Source organism: Vigna umbellata, chromosome 4, assembly GCF_029865625.1.
Source record: "Vigna umbellata cultivar VRB3 chromosome 4, Vumbellata_1.0, whole genome shotgun sequence".
In the NCBI taxonomy this organism is placed as follows: Eukaryota; Viridiplantae; Streptophyta; class Magnoliopsida; order Fabales; family Fabaceae; genus Vigna; species Vigna umbellata.
The window spans coordinates 21,388,658-21,411,132 of record NC_142168.1 but is presented as its reverse complement, the minus strand read 5'-3'; the positions used below and the strand labels follow the sequence as shown (position 1 = coordinate 21,411,132).

The 22,475-nt window shown below is 37.6% G+C and overlaps 2 pseudogenes; one reads left to right on the top strand and one right to left on the bottom strand.

The window, feature by feature from the left end:
• Positions 1–731: 731 nt before the first annotated feature.
• LOC148199536 (receptor-like protein EIX2) lies at positions 732–10,325 on the bottom strand (annotated as a pseudogene).
• A 150-nt stretch (positions 10,326–10,475) lies between these two features.
• On the top strand, positions 10,476–12,357 carry LOC148199535 (uncharacterized; annotated as a pseudogene).
• Positions 12,358–22,475: the final 10,118 nt, after the last annotated feature.

Here is a 22,475-nt window from a genome sequence, read left to right as displayed (position 1 = left end):
ATGCTCACTACCGCATCTACATCATCAACAACTTTATCACCTCATTTTAATCCAAAATCTAAAAGCTATTTTTTAAACCGCCACTTCTTATGATGCTTTAGCAGAATTAGACTGTCACTTCTATTTCTAATGTTTAACATAGTCAGACCATGTCAATTCTTTCCACTACATCTTCTTTCATCATTCGAATTTAAAGCTATGTTCGTGTGGCTAATAGAAGGTTCTTTAAAATAAATTATACTTCTGTGAATCAAGTTCCAATTGCTGCTGAGATTAAATCACATACTTAACTTTATAAAATAATAATTACATACATCGATCCAACTATGTGCATATATGACTGTTTACCAATGATCCAGCAGTTGAATCACCATTTGTCATTAAGCCAACATTAGGTTCACATTAATTGCATAGAGAAAAAACATCATGGTGTGTGAATGAAATCTAAAAAGGACATGTGTTTTTATTTAAATTTGGTAAATTAGATTTGGTCAAACTCTTATCTACTTTTGACAACTCTAAACTCAAGATTAAGAAAAAGGACAAATCATACAAAATATATAGAGGAACTATACATTATTTATAAAGTCTATATATTATAACTGCTATTGAAAGGAAAAAACGTAAATATGGAATGACTAAGATAATATATAACATCAAGCCTTTAACCTACCTCTTGTAACTGGGAACTTTTACTGTGATCATGCGATAGATATTGTCGATTATGTTGTTCAAGAACCTAAAATATAGTTGTCGCCATGGACTATATTGACCAAAATGAAGCCAAAAGTTACACATAAGCCTGTAATGAATCCAAGTATCATACTCACATAAAATGCACGATTAACAACAAAATTTTCATCTTCGTTTGATTCATCAACATTTGCTTCATGTGGTGGTTCCTCTGCGCCACACAATTTGTCAAGTGGCTTCCCACAAAGATTGGAATTATATTCATAACTTGAAGCCTCAAAACTTTGTAGTTGAGTGCCAATTGGAATTTGCCCTGATAAATTATTATGAAATAAATCCAACATGGTAAGGCGATCAATTTGGGTAAGACTAGTAGGAATTGAACCGAATATCTGGTTTCTTGACAAATCAAGAAATTCAAGTGAGGTTAGAGGGAATTTCTCCTGTCAAATTGTTTCTTGATAAATTTAATGATATGAGCTCAAACAAATCCTCTATCTCAATTGGAATTTCTTCTGATAATTGGTTGCTTGAAAGATCAATGCTTTTCAACAGCAATAGCTCATTGGTTAAGAATATATGACCTGCACCTTTCCATGTCAACAATGAATACAAATCATAGTAGTTCATGTACTTTCCAATCGATCTAATGCTGACAGAATACCCCTGGTGTGTATAATCTGTTAATGAAGTCTTTTGAGTCATTGAAGTAAAATTTTTTAAGCATTTGGGAATTCTTCCTGATAGACTGTTGAGTGAGAGATCCAAGAGCTGAATGCCTTGAAGGTAACAGAGTTGAACTGGTAAACTTCCAGAGAGGTTATTCTTTCTGAAGCTTAATATTTGCAAATCTTGATATATTTCCCCAATCCAAGAAGGGATACTTCCTGATAATCTATTTTCTCCCAAGTCAAACATTACTAACTTTATGCAATTCCTTAGGGAGAAAGGGATCTCCTTGGTTAAGCTATTGTTTCTTAGTAGTAATGCTTGAAGTTCAACAAGTGATCCCATTGAAGTAGGAAGCGTTCCTGAAAAATTGTTGTGACTCAAATCTAAATACGCCAATGATTTGAGATAGATTGGTTGTTTGAAAGGTCAAGCTGGCCTAAAGCTTCAACTGTCCCATTTGCACAAAGAAAAGAAGAAAAGTCAGAAAATTTATTTTGAGATAGATCAAGAAATGCTGATCCCCTAAGAAATGGTGGAACAGGGCCTTCAAACTGATTGGATGCAAGGACTACAAAATGAGGAGTAACCTCCAAGGGAAAATTTGGAATTGTACCTTTGAGGTTATTCAATGAAATATTCATTTTTGTCATTCCTTGTATTGCAACTTTACTCCAAAACATTCTGGAACAGAATCTGATATTCCACAGTTAGAAATGTCAAAGAATTTCAATGTCCTTTTGTGTATGGAAACATTTAGGAAAAGTTGGACCTAACTTGCAAGATCTCAACCGTATATAACCCAATTGAAAGGACGGGTCCAGTTTTGGCTAAATTCTAAAGCCAATGAGTTGTCTGATAGATCTAACAACTGCAACTTTGACATATTAACAAAATGAAAGTCACTGATCACACCTCCCAAAGAGTTCAAATTCATTTTGAGAGTCTCCAGCTGAGTAGGAAATCGAATATATTTAGGAATCTTACCATTTAGCCTGTTTTCATCGAGAGATAAAGTTTTTAAAGATGATAATACTGAGAAATCAGGAAGTGTACCCTTGATTTTATTCATTCTCAGTTCTAACTCTTGCAGTGAGGATCTAGCACATCCTGACAAGTTTTGCATTATCAGTGGAAGTTCTTCATTGAAACTGTTATTTGAAAGGTGCAACGAACGTAAAGTACATGTGCTCCCCAATGATTTTGGAACTCCACCTTCCAATGAGTTTGATTCAAGTGATAGAGACTCCAACTGAGGTGGAAATTTGCTACTATCAGGTATCTTTCCACTCAACCGGTTCACAGAAAGATCCAATATTTTCAAATTGGAGAACATTGAAAAGTCAGGTAAGGAGCGAGTCATTTGATTGTAACTTAGATAAAACTCTCGTAATGAGTTCCTCACACAGCCACCACAGATAAGTTATTAACGATTGATGAAAGGTCTTCAGTCGTATTGTTTCCATAATTTGATTTTACATGGCCCGTTTTAATTAAGTGTTTTATTTCATTTGTTACTTTTAAATGAAAAAACTATAAAATAAGTTTTAGGGTTTAATTGGGGCTTTTTTTTATATTGGAGAATTTTTAAAACTGATGTCAAATACGACACGATCGATGGTATTTTCATTAATATAAAAGAATATATTACATCCGTTACGCAAAGAACAAATGTAATATTTATCTTTTCCAATACCTTATTTGTTTGGCACTGTCACTAGTTCCTCCCTCGGTGACCCTTCCTTTAATCGTAGTTCATGTTAATTTCTCTATTAAAACATTAGCAAATAAGCATTCGTTACTAACAATTTCCACAGTAATTCATTATTATTGGTTGTGTAAGTTATAGGGAATTCCTCTTTAATATTTTGGAAATTCAATCGGAGAAGCATTCATGATTCGAAATAACGCTAATATGATAAGATTTATCCTCACCATTTTGAAACTTTTAATTCTTTTGTTTGTTTATCTATCATCTACTTAATCTGCCCTTTCTATCACTTTAAGCATCGTATATTATGCTAGTTAAAAGGATTCATTTTCAGGTCACTCTACAATATAAATTTATAGGTGCTAACACTAAGAAAATGATTTTTAATTAATAAAATAAATAAAATGGTACTTATTGTTCAAACCAAGTTTCGATGAGTGTAATGGGTGAGAATTATTTTATAATCTATGGATTATTTATTGCTACTATTAGTAAACATGGCATGGGTGCACCTATTGCAATAATTCATTGTTAAGAATCTTTGAATTTTTGGACATGATTTGAATTCACACAGTATGTGTAATAAGGCATATATAGTAATTATTTCATTCAGAAACTCAAATTCGACCTCAGAACTTGCTTTCGACTTTGATTTAAGTGTTTTTTTTGTTTATGATAAATTAACCAAATTCTTTAAAGAACTTCTAGATTTTGGATTTTTTTGAATAAAGTTGACTGGAACAATTGCATGTAGTTATTGGAATATTATTTCTTTCGCTTTCTTTATTTTTATTATTATTATTGTGATATTGCAGATCAAGCGGTGGTGATAGTAAACGTGCTTCTTTTTTCTTCCTTTATCTTATTATCTCACATATTGATTGTTTTGTTTGTCATTTTATTTTCCCGTTTCCTCCTCTATTTTTCGTTTCCATTACCTTATCACGAGTACAAAAATGTTTTTTTATACTTGTTAAAAAAGTTTTTTATACCTATTTTTGAGTAGGTATAGAAGCAAGGGGTATAAAAAGTTTACGATTTTTTATACTGTAAAAAACAAGACTTTTTATACCTGATGTGACTTTGACCGGTGTAAAAAGTGATGTTTTTTTTTTAAATATTTTATTTGTATATACTATTATCCATATTCAGACCTGCATAAGATTCAATCCCAGAATACAGTTTAAATAATTAATAACAAGTAAAATAATCAATATTGTTTTCATTAACACATCAAAAAGTAATATTTACATAACAAAGTTCCTAACTATATTTACCTAACATAAGTACTTAACATATTACACATAAAATAGTTTCTAAACTCAAAATGTAATATTGAAACATCCAATCATTTACAAATGGTGGTTAAAAGAAATGCAGTTCATTGCTCCCGAACATCCTTTATAACATGTTGTTTCATTGGAGACGTGTCATCAAATATCTACACAATGAAGACTTATTGAAGATAAATATTGTCATGTGATGTCTTCTGTTAATCAGTAATTAAACCTTTGAGAGAAGGATCTATTGAAATAATAGTTATATTTTATGGATTAATTTAGAAAAGTTAAAAAAAAAAACAGTTTCCTTCAAACACTTATTTTATATAGTACAATTTTTCCTCCTATTTATGGTAAAAAAAAGAAGGAAGGAAAGGTTTCATTATCTTCCTTGAGGAGGTGTAGAGATAGCCTAAAAAATTGAGGGATCCCAAAATGTCATTACTCTTTTATACTGGAAGCTCAAAGTCAAAGGTGGTTAAGGTAATATATATTAAGGAAATATATATTTATTCATTTTTGTAGGTTTCTTTCAAACATTCAACGCATACAACAATTACAGAAGTATTTTTTATTTTGGTATAAAATATTATTTTAAGCATTTTAAATAATATACTTCCATTGTTTTGAAGTTATAAAACTTGTTACATAACTAACTATCTTAAACTTAAACCTTGTTATATCTCTATTTCATCATGATGTAAGAGAACTTAGGCTTTGGAAATCAACTACATCTAAAAGGAGAGTTACATTTGTTACAACTAGATTGTCAACTACTCTCTTAATCCTTTGTAAACAAAGTACATAGTGTAAGAATTTATTGATAAAATTAAGATAACCAATTGATGGGAATGTTTAACTATTGACTTAGGTCTTTCTTTGCAATTGACAAATTGAGATTTTAATTTATTATCAAGATATTTTTAATCTTCTGACGTATGACTATTCTTTTATAGCAGTTTAAATTTTGGACTGGTATATTTGTTATTTAATTTTAATTTATTAATATATCAGTTTTAATTTTATATCAGTTTAAATTAGATGGTTATATCAAGAAAATAACATCTCTAACAACTAATAAAACTTTTGCATTTTCAAGTATTTCTTTGGCAAACGATAAGCAGTAGATTAATTCGACCAGATTTGGCATTAAGTACATGAAACCATAATATATGAAGGTACAAGCTACCAACAGTAAACTCAGAATTACCCTATAGAAGAATAAATAACCAGGAAATACACTCTGTAGTATCACCGAGTACTCATATATCAAAAGAAATATCACGACATAAAATATGAGCACATTGCTTACAAGGTAAGGAGAATGCTTGACCCTTGAGCTTGTGTTTTAACAGATGCTTTCGAACATTTTCATCTGGTAAAGGTACGTATATTCTCTTTACCTAGTAAATTAACAGCGAACCCAAAAAGTGTAAGTAGAGAAGCAACATGTATGGTTCAAAGATATTAGTTTAAAATCAGCGTCCATCCATGGCATACAATCATGCACAAATTTCAATGGGAATAAATGACATATCTCTTGAAAAATATAATTCAATATGTTCTAACGATTCTTTCTTTGAAGACTAGTTTTCCACAAAACATTTCAGAAATGTTGTTGGAGGAATCTTAACAGAGAGCATAAGTCTGGGTTAAAGAAACAAATGAATGCCACATTGACATGCAAATAGAAACTCCCTACAAATATAAAACCAATTTCTAGAGTCTAACCTATGCCTCAAGGTACGTACAAGATAATACTGATTATTAGAACAGAAGTTTATCGTATACTAAATACAGACATGTTACAATTAACAAAGGTATACAAGCAAAATAAAATTATCTATAAATGGGTTTCGATTTCATACACAATTACATGATCACCTCATTTCTTAACCTATTACTAGGGCTGACACAGTTGAGTAAAAAACTTGAAACTATAGTTAATCTATACTATTTGGTATTTAAAAAACTTAAACTATTTGTACTAAAAACCAATTATACTGTTTAACAGTTCAGTTTAAAAATACTAAACTTAGTGTACAGTTAACTGTAAACTGTACAGTTAATTTTGAACTATGATTTATGTCATTTTCTATCATAGTGGTTTAGGTCATTTTTATGATGGGTTTAGGAAACACCCTGTAATGATGCTCTGTTCCATGGAGAAACTTGATGTAGTGATGGGGTTTTGGGTGGGTCAGCTTGGATGAGATAGTTCTTTGTTTATTGCGTACCCTTGGTTGTTTAGGTACAATTTGGAGAAAGGATTCATTCTGAGGGCTTTGGTTCTGTAGCATCTTCTCTCCAGAGGATTGGTGAAGAAGGATGCTATTGTGTTTATATTTATTTTTATTGTAACCGGTGTAAAAAAGTTTTTTATATTTACAAAATTACCATTATACCACTTTCTATAGCTGCTGAATTTTGATAAGTATAAAAGATAGTTATAAAATGTATATTTTCCACTAGTATGTTGTTTTAGTTTGCAGATAGATTGAATGTTGCGAACAATGGCTTCATTCAAGGCCTTATAGAGTGTGTCTCTGCTTGCCTTGTCTTTCAATGCTTTGATACTAGAAGACATACGGACCTGAGAACAACTCTGGTAACAGATGCTTCCTATGCAACTGGAAGGCCAATTGGGCATATTCTTCGAGGTCAATAAAACTAGTATTTCACCGTTGTTATGAGAGTGTTCTTTTTAAATGAACTAGGTAAAACATGTGCTATTCATAAACTGTAAGAGATACACATGAAGGTAAATTATTTAATATCACAAAAACTATATACAACATTAATTTTTTTTGGATTGAATATATATATATATATATATATATATATATATATATATATATATGTTTCGGTAGATATTTTTGGGACCGAGAGACTAACTGTAACGTCCCGACAACTCACAAGGACCATCGACTGCCCTCACAGATCACCACGAGGCTTTCCAGTGTGCTTTATCCTCACTCGCACACTTTCCGGGAAAACTATCCAAAAGGTCACCCATCCCAGAATTACTCCAGGCTAAGCACGCTTAACCATGGAGTTCTTATGAGTCAGGCTACCGAAAAGCAAATGCATTTGGTGATATGAGTAGCCAAATCAATCCCTTTAAGCTATCCTTCAACTATATAGTCCCATACCTCTACAGTCTTCAGATCCCTCTCATTCTGGTGTATGTTCGATTCGTCCATGTACCCCTTCCACCCGAAGCTGCCAGGAGCCGCTCCTTGTCTGTGCCCCCTGCACCATGCCTCTTGCACCGGCGTCACTCCCCGCCCTCGTCAGTGCCCGGATGTCACATGCCCACCAACTTCAGCTTTGGTTCGTCCTCGAACCACACCGTACTGGGAGAGGCTAGGCTCTGATACCATTTGTAACGTCCCGGCAACTCACAGAGACCATCGACAGTTCCCACAGATCACCACGAGGCTTTCCAGTGTGCTTTATCCTCACTCGCACACTTTCCGGGAAAACTTTCCAAAAGGTCACCCATCCTAGAATTACTCCAGGCTAAGCACGCTTAACCATGGAGTTCTTATGAGTCAGGCTATCGAAAAGCAAATGCATTTGGTGATATGAGTAGCCAAATCAATCCCTTTAAGCTATCCTTCAACTATATAGTCTCATACCTCTACAGTCTTCAGATCCCTCTCATTCTGGTGTATGTTCGATTCGTCCATGTACCCCTTCCACCTGAAGTTGCCAGAAGCCGCTCCTTGTCTGTGCCCCCTGCACCATGCCTCTTGCACCGGCGTCACTCCCCGCCCTCGTCAGTGCCCGGATGTCACATTAACCTGCTAACGTGTCTGGGCCACTCGCTCGCTTCCAAACTCCTGCTATTGGCCGATCGGTGTTGGCAAAAACCGATCGGTCTCCTTCTTGATGAGGGAGGATGTACCTACAAAAGATACTCCGACGCTCAAGTTAGGCGTGTGATTTGAAGAGTCTCGGCTCTTAGTTGAATATTTAGTGAATGATTATCACTATTGATTATTTGAGAGTAGCGTAGATTGAATAATGCGTAAGTAGAACCTACCTAACTTTCGGCCCTGGCTTTGTATTTATAATTTACCTCATGGATCCTAAGCTGATATAAGCCCAATAAAATATAAACAGAATAAGATATAAACAGATTACCTGAAAATCCGGTTGATTGTTTATAACCTGCTTTATCAATATCTTTAATTAGATATTCTTTGATTATTTTATCATCTGTTGGACTGTTGACCCAACAATAGCTTAAGGGCTAACTCAATTGCGGCCCAATCTTTGACCTGAGTGGATGGACCGACTGGTCTTAGTCACCAACCGCTCGGTTAATATTTTATACGATACAATATATATATATATATATATATATATATATATATATATATATAGATATATATATATATATATATATATAGATATTTTATCTATAATAAAAAAAATATAAGTTAAACTAAAATTACAAATTAAAAATAATAACAAATTAATTAAAAATTAAATATTTATATAAAATACCTAATAATCTAATAAATATAATATATATATATATATATATATATATATATATATATATATATATATATATATATACCACGAGATCTCTTTAAAGTTAATAATTATTTGTATTTAATTTATAATATGAATGTCAATTGAAAACCTATAACCGAGAGGGATTTACCGCTCGACCTTCGACATTAATCGAGAGGGATTTACCGCTTGTCCTTCAACATGAACCGAGAGGGATTTACCGCTCGGCCTTCAACATGAACCGAGAGGGATTTACCTCTCGTCCTTCAACATGAACCGAGAGGGATTTACCTCTCGTCCTTCAACATGAACCGAGAGGGATTTACCTCTCGGCCTTCAACATTAACCGAGAGTGTTTTACCGCTCGACCTTCGACATTAACCGAGAGGGATTTACCGCTCGTCCTTCAACATGAACCGAGAGGGATTTACCGCTCGGCCTTCAACATGAATCGAGAGGGATTTACCTCTCGGTCTTTGATTTTGGCCTATAAGTTCTTCCTAGGGAAGAGACTTTACCGTTCGGCTTTGAGAGGGCTTTACCTCTCTACTTTGAGCTAAGAGTGCTTCCTAGTGTACAGGCTTTACCGTTCGGCTTTGAGAGGGCTTTACCTCTCTCCACAGAGGGATTTACCGCTCGGTCTTTGACTTAGGAGTGTTTCATAGGGAACAGGCTTTATCGTTAAGCTTTGAGAGGGATTTACCTCTCTGCTTTGAGCTAGGAGTGCTTCCTAGTGTACGGGCTTTACCGTTCGGCTTTGAGAGGGCTTTACCTCTCTCTCGAGAGGGATTTACCACTCGGTCTTTGACTTAGGAGTATTTCATAGGGAACAGGCTTTACCATTCAGCTTTGAGAGGGCTTTACCTCTCTACTTTGAGCTAGGAATGCTTCCCAGTGATAATGACCAATTTTACTTCAATATCCAACATCAAATTGATGGAAATTGTCAACTCTTCCTTTACTTTTAGTCTTGTTTAACTCAATTTCTTGTTATTTGTAAGTGATCACATTATAAGTTGTAATTAGCCCATTTGATGGTTAATCCCCATTCAAAGAAGCTGGGAGAAGCTACTCACCAAAGAACATTGCCAAAACCCAAGAAAAGAGAGAAGAGGAGCTGAAAAGATGACGAACCAAGGCTGCTGCAGAGAGTCACGCCGGGCGCCTACTGACCTAGGCGGCGCCGGGCGTGACAATGCTGACCGAGGGAGCGCCGGGCACCTCTCTATCGGGCCGTCGGGCGTGACTTTTGCTGATGTGGCAGAAACGACTTATTTAGTTCTGGAACGCGAAGGGGTTGGCATCTTTGGCATCTCAGACACGAAATCTCTCAATTGGAGCGTCCAGAGGCGAGCTAGGAGCTGTGGGAACAACCCTTCTTTATCCTTGGGTCTTCCTCCTTCTTCCATTTCCACTTTTGTTGTAAGATCAAGCTCTCCATTCATGGAGAGCTAGTTTCATTATTGTTGGGGATTGATGTAACCATGGATCTCTTATGTAAATTACAGTTGTTTTGAATGATTATATGCCTCTTTGATTGATTGTTAGTGTTTAATTCCTTTGCTTAAAGCTTGTATGATTGATTCAACCGTATCATGATTTTAGGGTTTGCTTGATATTGGGAAATATTGGGTGAATCTAGAACTGGATTAAACACCTAAAGGAAATTGTATCTAGGGATAGAACTAGGACCTTTGGTTGTCTTGAATCTCAATTCTTAAAGCGGATGAACTTGTTAGGTTTTCCAAGGGATTGGAGTTTAAGAAGTAAGTCTAGGCTCTCTCTACCAAGGGATTGGGTTTGAGTAATTTAGTAGATTCACATTGGCATATTAATGAAGAGGAAGTGATTTTCTATACATAAGAGTGAAGTAGGTGAAATCATACCCCCAACAATACCATTCCATATCATTTCTAATCTTTCTATTTCCAAGTGTTTGAGTATCTAAGATCACTTTTATCAATTATGTTTCATGCTTACTTTAATTTCACAAAAACACAAATTATGAAGCATTCTTTAGTGTAAGTTAGTTGGAAATTATACGATTGTCTGGTGACACGAGTCTCTTGGGAAACGATATCCGGTCTTACCGGTTTTATTACTTAGAACAATTTGGTACACTTGCCAAAGTCTCAACAAGTTTTTGGCGCCACTGCCGGGTACCCGTGTTAAACTAGACTTTTGTGTGATTTTTAACCGATTTAGACTTTATCTTTTTGTTTATAATTTTCTATTTTTGTTGTAATTATTATCTTTATTTTTGGGCTGACTTGTGGCACGAGTTTGGTTGTTTTCTAGCGTATGCAGGGAAACATCCGTACAAGGAGGACTGTGTCATCTGAACAACTCCTTGTGGATCCTGAGATTGAGAAAACAGCTCGTAGAAACAATAGTGACACAAGGAGACAACAAGCTCTAAGTCAACAAGCTGCCCCTCAATCCTCATTTCCTTTCAACAATCAGGACATAGAATCTTTTGATTCTTCTTCTGTGAACGGGATGGCTGGCGCAGGACCACCTCCAAGGAGAACCATAGGTGACTCAATTACCTACACAAGCCCGAGGAATTTCTCAAGCATTGTGAGGCCCACTATGAGTGACAAGCTGGCAGAAATGAAGCCTGCTCTACTCCAGCTCATCAGTTCAAACCAAATTTCTGGCCTGGATAATGAAGACCCTTATGCGCACTTAGTCACCTTCTATGAGTTGTGTGGCACTATGGGTGTAAAAGGGGAGGATGAAGAAGCATTGTACATGAGACTCTTCCCATTCTCGCTGAATGGCAAAGCAAAGGCTTGGCTCCATTCATAGCCTAATCAAAGTCTTACGAGCTGGGAGGATGTGGAATACAAATTTCTAGCACGCTTCTTTCCACCATCAAAGAGCACAGAGGTGAAGGCTGCCATTGCTACCTTCGTTCAAGGAGTAGATGAACCACTTTGTGAAGCCTGGGAAAAATTTAAATCCTTACTGAGAAAGTGTCCCAGCCATGGATTCAGTCTAGAAATGCAAGTGCAAACTTTCTGTAATGGTTTGCAACCTCATACTAAGATGATACTAGACGCATCTTTTGGTGGTTCAGTACTATTTAAAACTGCTGATGAAGCCATTGCGATGATTGAAAATATGGCTTTCATTGACATGCGGAGCCAACATGGGAGAAATCCAGCACAGAGGAGAGAAGTATATGAACTGAGTGCCCAGGATGCTTTACTTGCACAGAATAAGCTTCTGGCTCAACAAATGGAACTTTTAACTCAACATATGGCCAAACTACCTCAGCAGTTACAAGCAATGCAAACTCAACCTCAACCACATCATCAAGTAATGAGATGTGATTTCTGTGGAGATAACCACCCCAACGGCCATTGTCAAAGTCCTAGTACGTCCCAACCTGAAGAAGTCAATTATATGGGAAATCAAGGACGGCAACACTTCTTCAACAATCATTTCCCTAATACTTCCAATCAAGGGTAGAGACAAAATCAAGAAGCTTCTAGCAGTAAAAATCCGTATCAACCTGCCCAACATTATCAATCTCAGAATGATCGGACTTCAAAGCTAGAAGATACCTTGCAACTGTTCATACAGCAGTCCATCCAAAACCAGAAAAACACTGATGCATCTATAAAGAATCTGGAAGTGCAAGTTGGTCAATTGGCCAAGCAATTAGCAAACCAACAGGGTGGACAATTTACTGCAAATACGCAAGTCAACCCCAAGGAAGAATGTAATGTAATATTCATAAGAAGTGGGAAAGAGGTTGGAAGAAAAGAAGAAGAAAAAGAAAAGCCAGAAGAAAAAGAAAAAGAAAAGAATGAAGAGGAAGATCAAGAAATAATTGAAGAAGAGATTGTTGGCAGAGGAGAAGAGAATAAAAAAATTGAAAAAGAGAAAAACCAAAAAGAGAAAGAAATAGTGAAACACCTCCCTTACCCAAAAATCCCATCTACTAAAGGGAAGGAGAAACAGTTGGCTCAGTTCAAGTAAATATTCGATCAACTTGAGATCACCATGCCATTGAACGAAGCACTGCAACAAATTCCTGCTTATGCGAAGTACATGAAGCAAATCCTCAGCAAGAAGAAATATTTAGATGAGGAAACAATTGAAGTACAGGGAAATTGCAGTGCCATCTTGCAGAAGACTCTTTGGTGACGAGGGTCGCACCTCCCAACAAAAGTTGTGCATAAAAGAATGCAGTATAGTACTAGGCAGTGACTCCTAGGTCGTCTCTCAAGGACCAATTTGTGGTTCAGTCTCAGGTTAACACTAAGTGGGGGGTTTTGAAATGTTTTGGTTGCGGATGAAAATTAAATACAACTGAATATAAATGAAAGCATTAAAATGAAAACTACAACAGATAAACATCCAAACACAAAATCAAGTTGTAAAAATGCAACGGTTAAGCTAAAACATTAAATGCACAATATTATCATCTATCCTACATATTCACCACCAAAAAGAAGAAAATCAATTCAAAATATTTTAAGGCAAAAGCAATAAAAGAAAATAAAACTTCTCTAATGACCCATTCATCTACAAAAGAAAATTGAAATTGGCAAATGCTTTTAAAAGTCCTCCTTGTCGTGACACTTCCGTTCCATGTATTTCATTCTAAAAAAAAAATCAAAATAAGTGAAATGCTTGCCCCTCGATACTCTTTGGCCATGACATATGTTGCATGTAGAGAAAATTAAAATAATTGGAATGCTTCTTACACTTCCAACATCTATCATATTTTAATCACCACATCTCCATTCATTCTTAAAAAGAAAATAAAAGAAAAAAAAATCACGTAGCACTTCTTCTTTCTTTACGTAAATCACCAACCATCCTTCTACTTTTTGCTTTCAAAAGTGGATTAATTCTCAGCTGTACCAATAATTTAATGCCTTGTTCAAGTTCTTTCAACTAAAATAAATCAGCTTTTTCTAAAAGAACCCACCAATCACCGTGAGCAACTCTTGGACATGGTTTTCCATCATCTTTCATCTAACTCTCCAAAGCATTTAATCACCAAATAAAAAAATATATACACTACAAAAAAGTAGGGCATTACCGAAGGCCAGAAGCCCTCGGAAAACGCCAAAAGCCGTCGATAATGGACGTTTACCGAAGGCCTATCGACGGCCAAAAATCCTTCGGTAAATCCCTTGTCGCTAACCATTACCGAGGGCTTCTGCCCTTCGGTAATTACCGAGGGTCAGAAGCCTTCGGTAATTACCGAAGGGCGAAAGCCTTCGGTAATTACCGAAGGGCGAAAGCCTTCGGTAATTTCCGAAGGGCAGAAGCCCTCGGTAATGAGCATTCGAGGGTATTTACCGAAGGGCGGAAGCCTTCGGTAATGGCCAGACGAGGGCATTTACCGAAGGGCAAAAGCCTTCGGTAAAATGCAGAGCAGGTTTTAGAGAAATGGTTTTCCCTCTGCAACCCAGACCTGTATAACAAATTTAATTTACAAACAGACCTGCATAACAATTTTCAAACACATACAAACATGCATAATGTGCATCTCAAAGATCCAATCAGAGCACATGGGAATGATGAAAAGAAAAAGAAGATTTGATGCAGAGACTGATGCAGGATTTCTAGATGAAAGAATTCATAATTTTTAACCTACACGCTCCAGCAAAGAGATCTTTGTATTTTTTCAAAATGAAACCTATTTATGGATGGAAACAACATAAATTGGATGGAAGCAAGTCCCTACTCCATTGATCTCAAGCATAAGCTATACGAATTTAAAGTAAAACTTGCAGTAAAAGTGTGTATAAAATAATATGAAAACAATATGAAAAATTTAAGCTATACAAATTCACAAAGCTAAAAATTTAAGCAAAACAGTGAAAACAATATGAAAAATAGCAAAAATGAGGAGTAAAGAGACTTACATATCCACGGCAGACAAGTCCAGCACCTGGGTTTTCTTCGATTGTTGCCTCCTCCACGCACCACGAAGCCCCTCCTCACCGTTGTGCCCTCCTCCACGAAGCCCTCCTGACGCACCCACAACAAATTTCTGACGCAGCCCCTGCAACCGCGGAACGTTGGGGAATGTTGGTGACTGAGACGACCTCCGACAACAAAACCTCCCAAATTTGGGCAATGTTGGTGACGGTTTGATGGCTGGAAGAAACGAGAAAGCTGGTGAGTGTTTGATGTCTCCGACAAAGGGGGAATGCTGGTGAGGGTTCGAAGAAAGAAACGCAATATTTTGGCTCGAAAAATGAAAGTTAGCAGAGGGAAACCAAGTCCGCTGGTGTTAATTACACGAGCACCTTACCGAGGGTCATATATCCTTCGGTAAGTTAATTCACTAAAGCCAATACCGACGGTCCAAAGACCTTCGGAAAAAAATCCTTCGGTAATTAGTGCATTTCACCATGGCCTTCGGTAATCATCTTTGTGACCGTCGGAAACGTAATTTTACCGAAGGGCAAAAGGCCGTCTGTAAAAAGCCTTCGGTAATGACTGAATTTCTTGTAGTGATAAAAGCTGGCAGCATGCATACTTCTTCACAGCAAAATAACACTAATATAAAAATAAATATCTGGTTCAAACATGAAGACAAAAACAAGAACAAGACCATGTGTTCATTCACTACACCAAAAATAAATCTCCCCCAAGGTGGCTACTGGAACCTCCATGCTTGCTTGCTTTCTTTCTCCAGATCCACTCTCCTCTCGGTGGCAGCTCAGCTTTTTCAAGCCAAAATCAATTCTTCCTCCTTCTTTCTCTCGGTCGTTCCCTTCTAGTTCTTACATTTTTCCTTTGTTCAAAAACCTAGAGAAAAACAAAAAAAAGTTCCGTGGTCCCAAAACCAAGTGGACTAGAGAAAACCCGTTTAGAATGGCCAGTGGCGGCTCTCCCTCGTACTCATGGGATCCCGTGTGCGTGGACGTGGCTTTTCTTGTGGGCCGCGTGCTCCATTCCATTTCAGCTGTGCAATGTTTTTTTCTTTTTTTTTTGGACGTGTGCTTGCTGGAAAATTTCTCTTTACTCCTTCCTTGGGCCATGACCGTGAAGGCCACCACGTGCTGCTTTGCTACTGGACCTTCCGTGTGCACCTCCCATGACTCCACGTTTCCAAGCTGGAATGCTGGATGCACCCCCCTGCTCCCATGCTTCCGTGATCTCTCTGCCACCACATTTCTCTGCTACGTGAAGCCCACCAACAGCCCTTTGCTTGCTGTTTTCCAAAAGAGAAAGAAAGGGAACGTGCGGATCCATGTGCTACTGTCCAAAAATCCCTTCTCATGGGCCCTCTCTCATTTCACGTGGCAGCTTCTTTTAAGGACATAGGATGTGTGCTATTTCTTCAATTGAATTGAATGTACTTTTCTTAATAGGCCAAAAATTAATCCAGCCATGACTGACACCGTTGGTTCCTGCCTTTCAATGTGGTCCCCTCCATTTTGCTTCTTAAAATTCAAGAATTAAAGGACTTGCTTAAGAGTGTTGGGAGGTCTTAGCATCATCCAATGATCAATTCCAGCCACCACAATTACTAAACAGCAAGCAAACAATGCAACGGATTAGAAATCACTCAAACAGCAGTAATCCTGGACTGACATATGAGAGTAAAATAAATACTGGGAACAGCACAGAATGAATTTGAACAAAGTAAAAACTATATGTTAAAATAGACATCCAGACGAAACTATGAAAAAAAATTGCATGGAAAACGGATAAGAATTGAACTCAAACGAAGACACACAAGTTGACACAAACAGCAGTAATCACTGGACTGACATTTGAGAGTAAAATAAATACTGGGAACAGCACAGAATGAATTTGAACAAAGTAAAAACTATACGTGAAAATAGACATCCATACGAAACTATGAAAAAAAATTGCATAGAAAACGGATAAGAATTGAACTCGAACGAAGACACACAAGTTGACACAACATTCACGCAGCACTGTGCGAAAATTGAAATGACTGAGATGCATTTGGCTCAATTTCCATTTCTCATTTAACCTTCAAATGTCCCAAATTGTATCTCCAAATTTTCCTTGTAAAATAATTAGCTCAGATGATTCAAATTAGTTAAAATAAGAATTTCCGATCAAATTTAGCACAATTAGGAAAAATAGGATAATATTGTACATTCAAGCACAATTCCTTGATTAAATCCGGTACAATAAACTAAGTGAAATCAATAAAATATTGATTCATCACTCTTCCTCCAAAATTTAAAGATCCGGAGAGTTTCACCATTCCATGCACTATTGGAAACCAGGAGATAGGTAGAGCTCTCGTTGACTTGGGGGCTAGTATCAATCTGATACCCCTATCTATGCTTAAGAAGATTGGTGGTCTTGAAGTCAAGCCTACAAGAATGATGCTGCAGCTGGCGGATAGATCCATCAAGTATCCGTATGGTGTCGTGGAAGATGTGGTGGTCAAAATAGATAAACTCCAATTCCCGGTGGATTTTGTAGTTATGGACATGGAAGAAGATGCAGAGATACCACTCATACTTGGAAGACCTTTCATGAAGACAACAAAGGTTGTCATTCATGTGGAAGAAGGAACAGTGAAATTAAAGGACCAAGATGAGGAAGTAACTTTCACCGTCTTTGGAGTTGAGCAGAAAAATCATGAAAAAGAGACTAGTATTGAGGCCACTGATGAAATTTTATCAATTACTAGTCTAACACAGCAAGCTGCCAAGTTGGTCAAGAGGAGCCTCAGCTGTTTATCCCCAAGAGTAAAGGGAGAGGAAGAAGAAAAGGAAGAAGAACTAGTTCACCAAAATTCTGTGAAAGCAAGCGATGAGCCCAAACCTGGCAAACCAGTGAAATTCAAGAATAAGTTATGGGTCATCAAGATAAATGGAGTACTTGAGATCGAGGCTCCATATTCTAGGAGAGTCAAGTTGGTGACTAGAAAATTGCTGAGAGGATGTTGGTGTCATGACAAGAAGAGGCACTCCAACATCAAGAATCAAACTTGAGCTTAATGGTGTCAAGCTAATGACGTTAAACAAGCGCTTACTGGGAGGCAACCCAGCTTTCTAACCTTTTCTCTTGTGTGATTTTAATTTTTGAGTGTTGTTTGATTGTATGTTGTAATGTGTAGTGTGATTTCATTGTTTTGAAGCATGTGTGGGTGAAGAACAACCAAGGTGATTTTTTGAGTTGATTGTTAGATTGTTGAAGGCTATAGTGAAGTGATGTGAATTAGAGATGTGAAACTGTTTTGGCTATTTTCTGGGCTGTTTTAACATGATTTCAAAGTGCCTTACTTAAGCCAATAGCCAAAAATGTTGCCTAACTTGTGGAAATTTAAAACTTTGAAAGAATGACTTCAATTTGCAACTTGAGTGCTCCAATTCAATTCCTTAGGTTTTGAACAAGTTTGTTTAATGATAATATGAGATTCTGGAGCATCTCAAGTGATTTGAAGTTCAATTTCACAAAAATCCGAGTTAGGTAGCTTGAAAACCAGTTTCTGCATAATTCTGCAGAAACTCACGCCCGGCGCCTCAAGCAGTAGACGGCGCCCGGCGCCAACTCGTCCAGTCTGGCCACCCCTTCTCTGATTCTGCATCTGGCTGGGTCATAACACCACGCCTGGCGCCGAATGACTGAGACGGCGCGGGGCGGGACTTCAGCAGTTCTGAGTGCACAGTAGGGAGGCCCAATTAAAATAACCTAAACCTAAAACCCTTACCCAACCTCTGTCTCACTCTCACGCACATTCTCACCCACCCCCCTTTCTCTCCACTTCACGGTTTCCACTCTTCTCCACTCTTCTCCACTCCAAATCACCACAATCAACTTCCTTCTCACAAATTCTCAGCTCACACACCTCATTGCTGTTGCCACCATTGTTGGACCTCTCCATTCTCTCTTTGCTCAGTCTCGGCCCATCTCCACCCAAGCACTCTCCCAATTCAAAAATCTCCACACTAAGCTAATCACCTTCTCTGTGCATCAAGTAGGCTTTTCACTCTTTGCTATTGTAAATTCCTTCACAATGCTTAGCCTTGGTTGTTCATCATTTAGATGGTTTGATTTTGACCTAGGGTAGTTTAATTCAATTCAATTAGAGTGTTGTTTGATATACCTGCTGTGTTGTATAAACTTCGTGCTCTCATTGACCTGCTTGAACACACACACACACACTCACAGTGGCTAGAATGCAAAATCTGGGTTTACCCCAAAACTGCAGATCGCGCCCGGCGCCTACTGACTGAGGCGGCGCCCGGCGCGACTGTCCCTGCCCAGTTTTGAGTTTTGTTTTGGTGTGTCCTGCATCTTGTGTGTATTGTTTAAATGTTAATTTTTATGAATTCTTGACTGAACTGTGATTAAATCTGAGTTTGAGCTATATAAAGTTTAAAAACATGTGTTGATTCATGAGAATTTGTGCTTGTACTTTGACTTGTGATGATTGGTTTATTAAAGGATGAATGTTTAAAGTGGTTAAGCTTATTTCAATGTCTGGAAACTGAGCTAGCAACTGAGAGGCCATAACAAAAATCTGCATAACATGCTGTCACGCCCGGCGCCTACTGACTGAGGCGGCGCCCGGCGTGACTGGTCCTGACAGATTCATTGTTTCTTGCTGTTTTTCTGGTTTGGCTTCAAATTTGCACTGATCAGGGCCCTTCTTTGCTCAATTTTGAATGTATAATTAGTGTGAATGTCATTGAATGAATTGAGTGCATAAAGATGAATGTTATTGATGAATTCATTCATGAATATAATAACATGTAACCTCTTTGACTCTACCTTATTTTGCAGATATGGCTTCTTCATCTGGGTCCAAGAGGATTAAGACCACTGCTGGTCTCAGGGAAAAACAGAAGGAAAGAGAAGATATATTCTGTTATCTTCTTAACCAAGGACCATAAGAAGCACTACTCCAATGTCCAGAACAGAAAACTCTTGATGGAGAGGAAAGTCACCCTTCTACCTCAAGATGTGCCAGACTTCTCCAATGAGATTATGGAGAGGCAATGGAGCCATTTAACCACATACCCAGAACCAGCCAACATAGCCATTGTCCAGGAGTTTTATGCCAATGCCAAATCCTTCTCTCTGGACACAGAACCCTTCTGGAGCTATGTGCGTGGTCAGCGGATTCCATTCAATGCTGACACTATCAATGAGTTCCTCAACACGGAGTGGAAAGATGATGATGAGCTATGTGGCTACGCCGAGCTGATGGCGACTGAGCTAGACTATGAGGAGATTGAGCAGGCCTTATGTATTACAGGAGGCACATTTCAAAGAAATAGGCAGCAACAACCTCTTCATGTAAAGAGGGTACATCTCAGTTCTCTCAGCCGTCTATGGATGCCTCTTGTGCATTCCAACATTTCACCGTGCACGCATGTCTCTGATGTCACGGTTAACAGAGCTGTCATTTTATATGCCATTCTAACTGGACGCTCTGTAAACCTGGGGAAGCTAATCGTTAATGAGATACGCAACTGTGCGAATTCAACAAAAGCTCCCCTTGGACATCCATCTCTGATCACCCATCTCTGCAAGCAAGAAGGAGTGGACACTACTATTCCACCATTCGAGCATCCCAGGAAACCGATTGATATGGGGTATTATACCTAATTTTGTTTGGATGTAGATGATGGAGTTGCCAGTCCACCAACTAGATCGTCGAGGATACATGCTAGACAGTGCCCTATCCCCAGACGTCCTCAGCCACCACCACCAGCACCTCCGTCCGATCCTTCCCAGATGATGGACAAGAGACTTGCACTGATTGAATCAAAGTTGAAGGCGGTGAACCGGATCGGCCAGGCCCATGCAGAGATGATGAGGCATGTTTATGCAGCATCCCATCCAGGTTTTATGACGTCTGACCATTACAGCACCTTCGTTGCTTGGCCTGGGGACCAGTCCTTTCCTTCTGGGGGGTAGACCTCAAGATGACACTGCTGCTATGGATGAGGATGAGGAGGAGGACGATGATGAGGCAGACGAGGAGGAGGACTCAGACTGATTGATGGCCATCACAGCAGGAGTCGACTTTCTTTATTTTTCCTTTCATTTTCAGTCTTTATTTTACTTTTAGGAACTTTTAATTTTTGAAGTTTTTATGTTTAGAACCTTTTCATAAACATCTTCTATGCATTTGGTTTGACAGTATGAGTTAATGATGTGTGAAAATCTGGTTGTTATGCTTTCTTTATGTGATTGAATGTGTGGAAATAGTTGAGTTAATTGAGCATTGATTATGGATGTTTTCACTGAGTTATGCTAATGCTTGGGGAGTCAATTGCAGTCAATATTCATGACATTGTGTTTAGCAAAGTATGGAATCTTGATTAACAGGGTGAGAATTTGTGCCTCAGATATTTTTTTTGTGCGAATGCTATCATGCTAGATCACAATTGACTTTGCCTGAGTTTCTATGATTTGAACTATCTACTTGCTTGTTGAATTTGATCAAGGCATTCTTTTCTCACCTTACTTACACATTAGCCATTCAACCATAAATGTAAAAAGATCTTTCCTCTTTGTACCTTAAGTTTATTGAAAATTCCCTGAACCTTGTACCTTGAGCTGAATAGAACATGCATCTGCATTACAGGAGAATAGTCCAAGTTTGGGAGGGAAACTATGGTGTATTGAGAAAAAGACAAAGATGGAAAAGTAAGAAAAAGAGAAAAAGAAAAGTACTGAATGAAAAACAGTTGGGTGTAAGTTTGAAATTGGTAATGATACATGAGGAGCATAAGAGAAGCTTATATACATGAAGTGAATTATGTAATCTCTCAGCTCAAGAACCTTTGATTTCCAGAAAAACCATGATTCTTTCTTAGCCCAACCACAATTCAAGCCAATCAAAGTCCTTGTGATATCAACTTGCTTGTAATATGTTTGAAATTGATTGAAACGAAAGGCAAAGTTAAATTGTGTGATAATATGATTGCAGAGTGAGCTTTATACACCCCTATAGACCAGTGCATTAGAGTGAAACACTTTCCAAGTGAGGATTAATTCCATACATCATGTGAAACACTCTGTCATGTTTGTTGATTTCTTTTACACCCTTTGCATTGTGATCATAATTGTTGATAGGTGAACAACACTGTTGTGCTTGATTAACGAATGCTGTATATATCCATTATGTTTTGTCCATTAGATACAAACACAGGATTTTTACTTCATGAGCTTAAAGGATATCTCAAATTTCAAACCAACGCATTTGAATGATTGTATTTTAGGATAGTTTACCTTTTGCTTGAGGACAAGCAAAGTTTTAAGTTTGGGGGAGTTGATAATGACCAATTTTACTTCAATATCCAACATCAAATTGATGGAAATTGTCAACTCTTCCTTTACTTTTAGTCTTGTTTAACTCAATTTCTTGTTATTTGTAAGTGATTACATTATAAGTTGTAATTAGCCCATTTGATGGCTAATCCCCATTCAAAGAAGCTGGGAGAAACTACTCACCAAAGAACATTGCCAAAACCCAAGAAAAGAGAGAAGAGGAGCTGAAAAGATGAAGAACCAAGGCTGCTGCAGAGAGTCACGCCGGGCGCCTATTGACCTAGGCGGCGCTGGGCGTGACAATGCTGACCGAGGGAGCGTCGGGCGCCTGTCTGTCG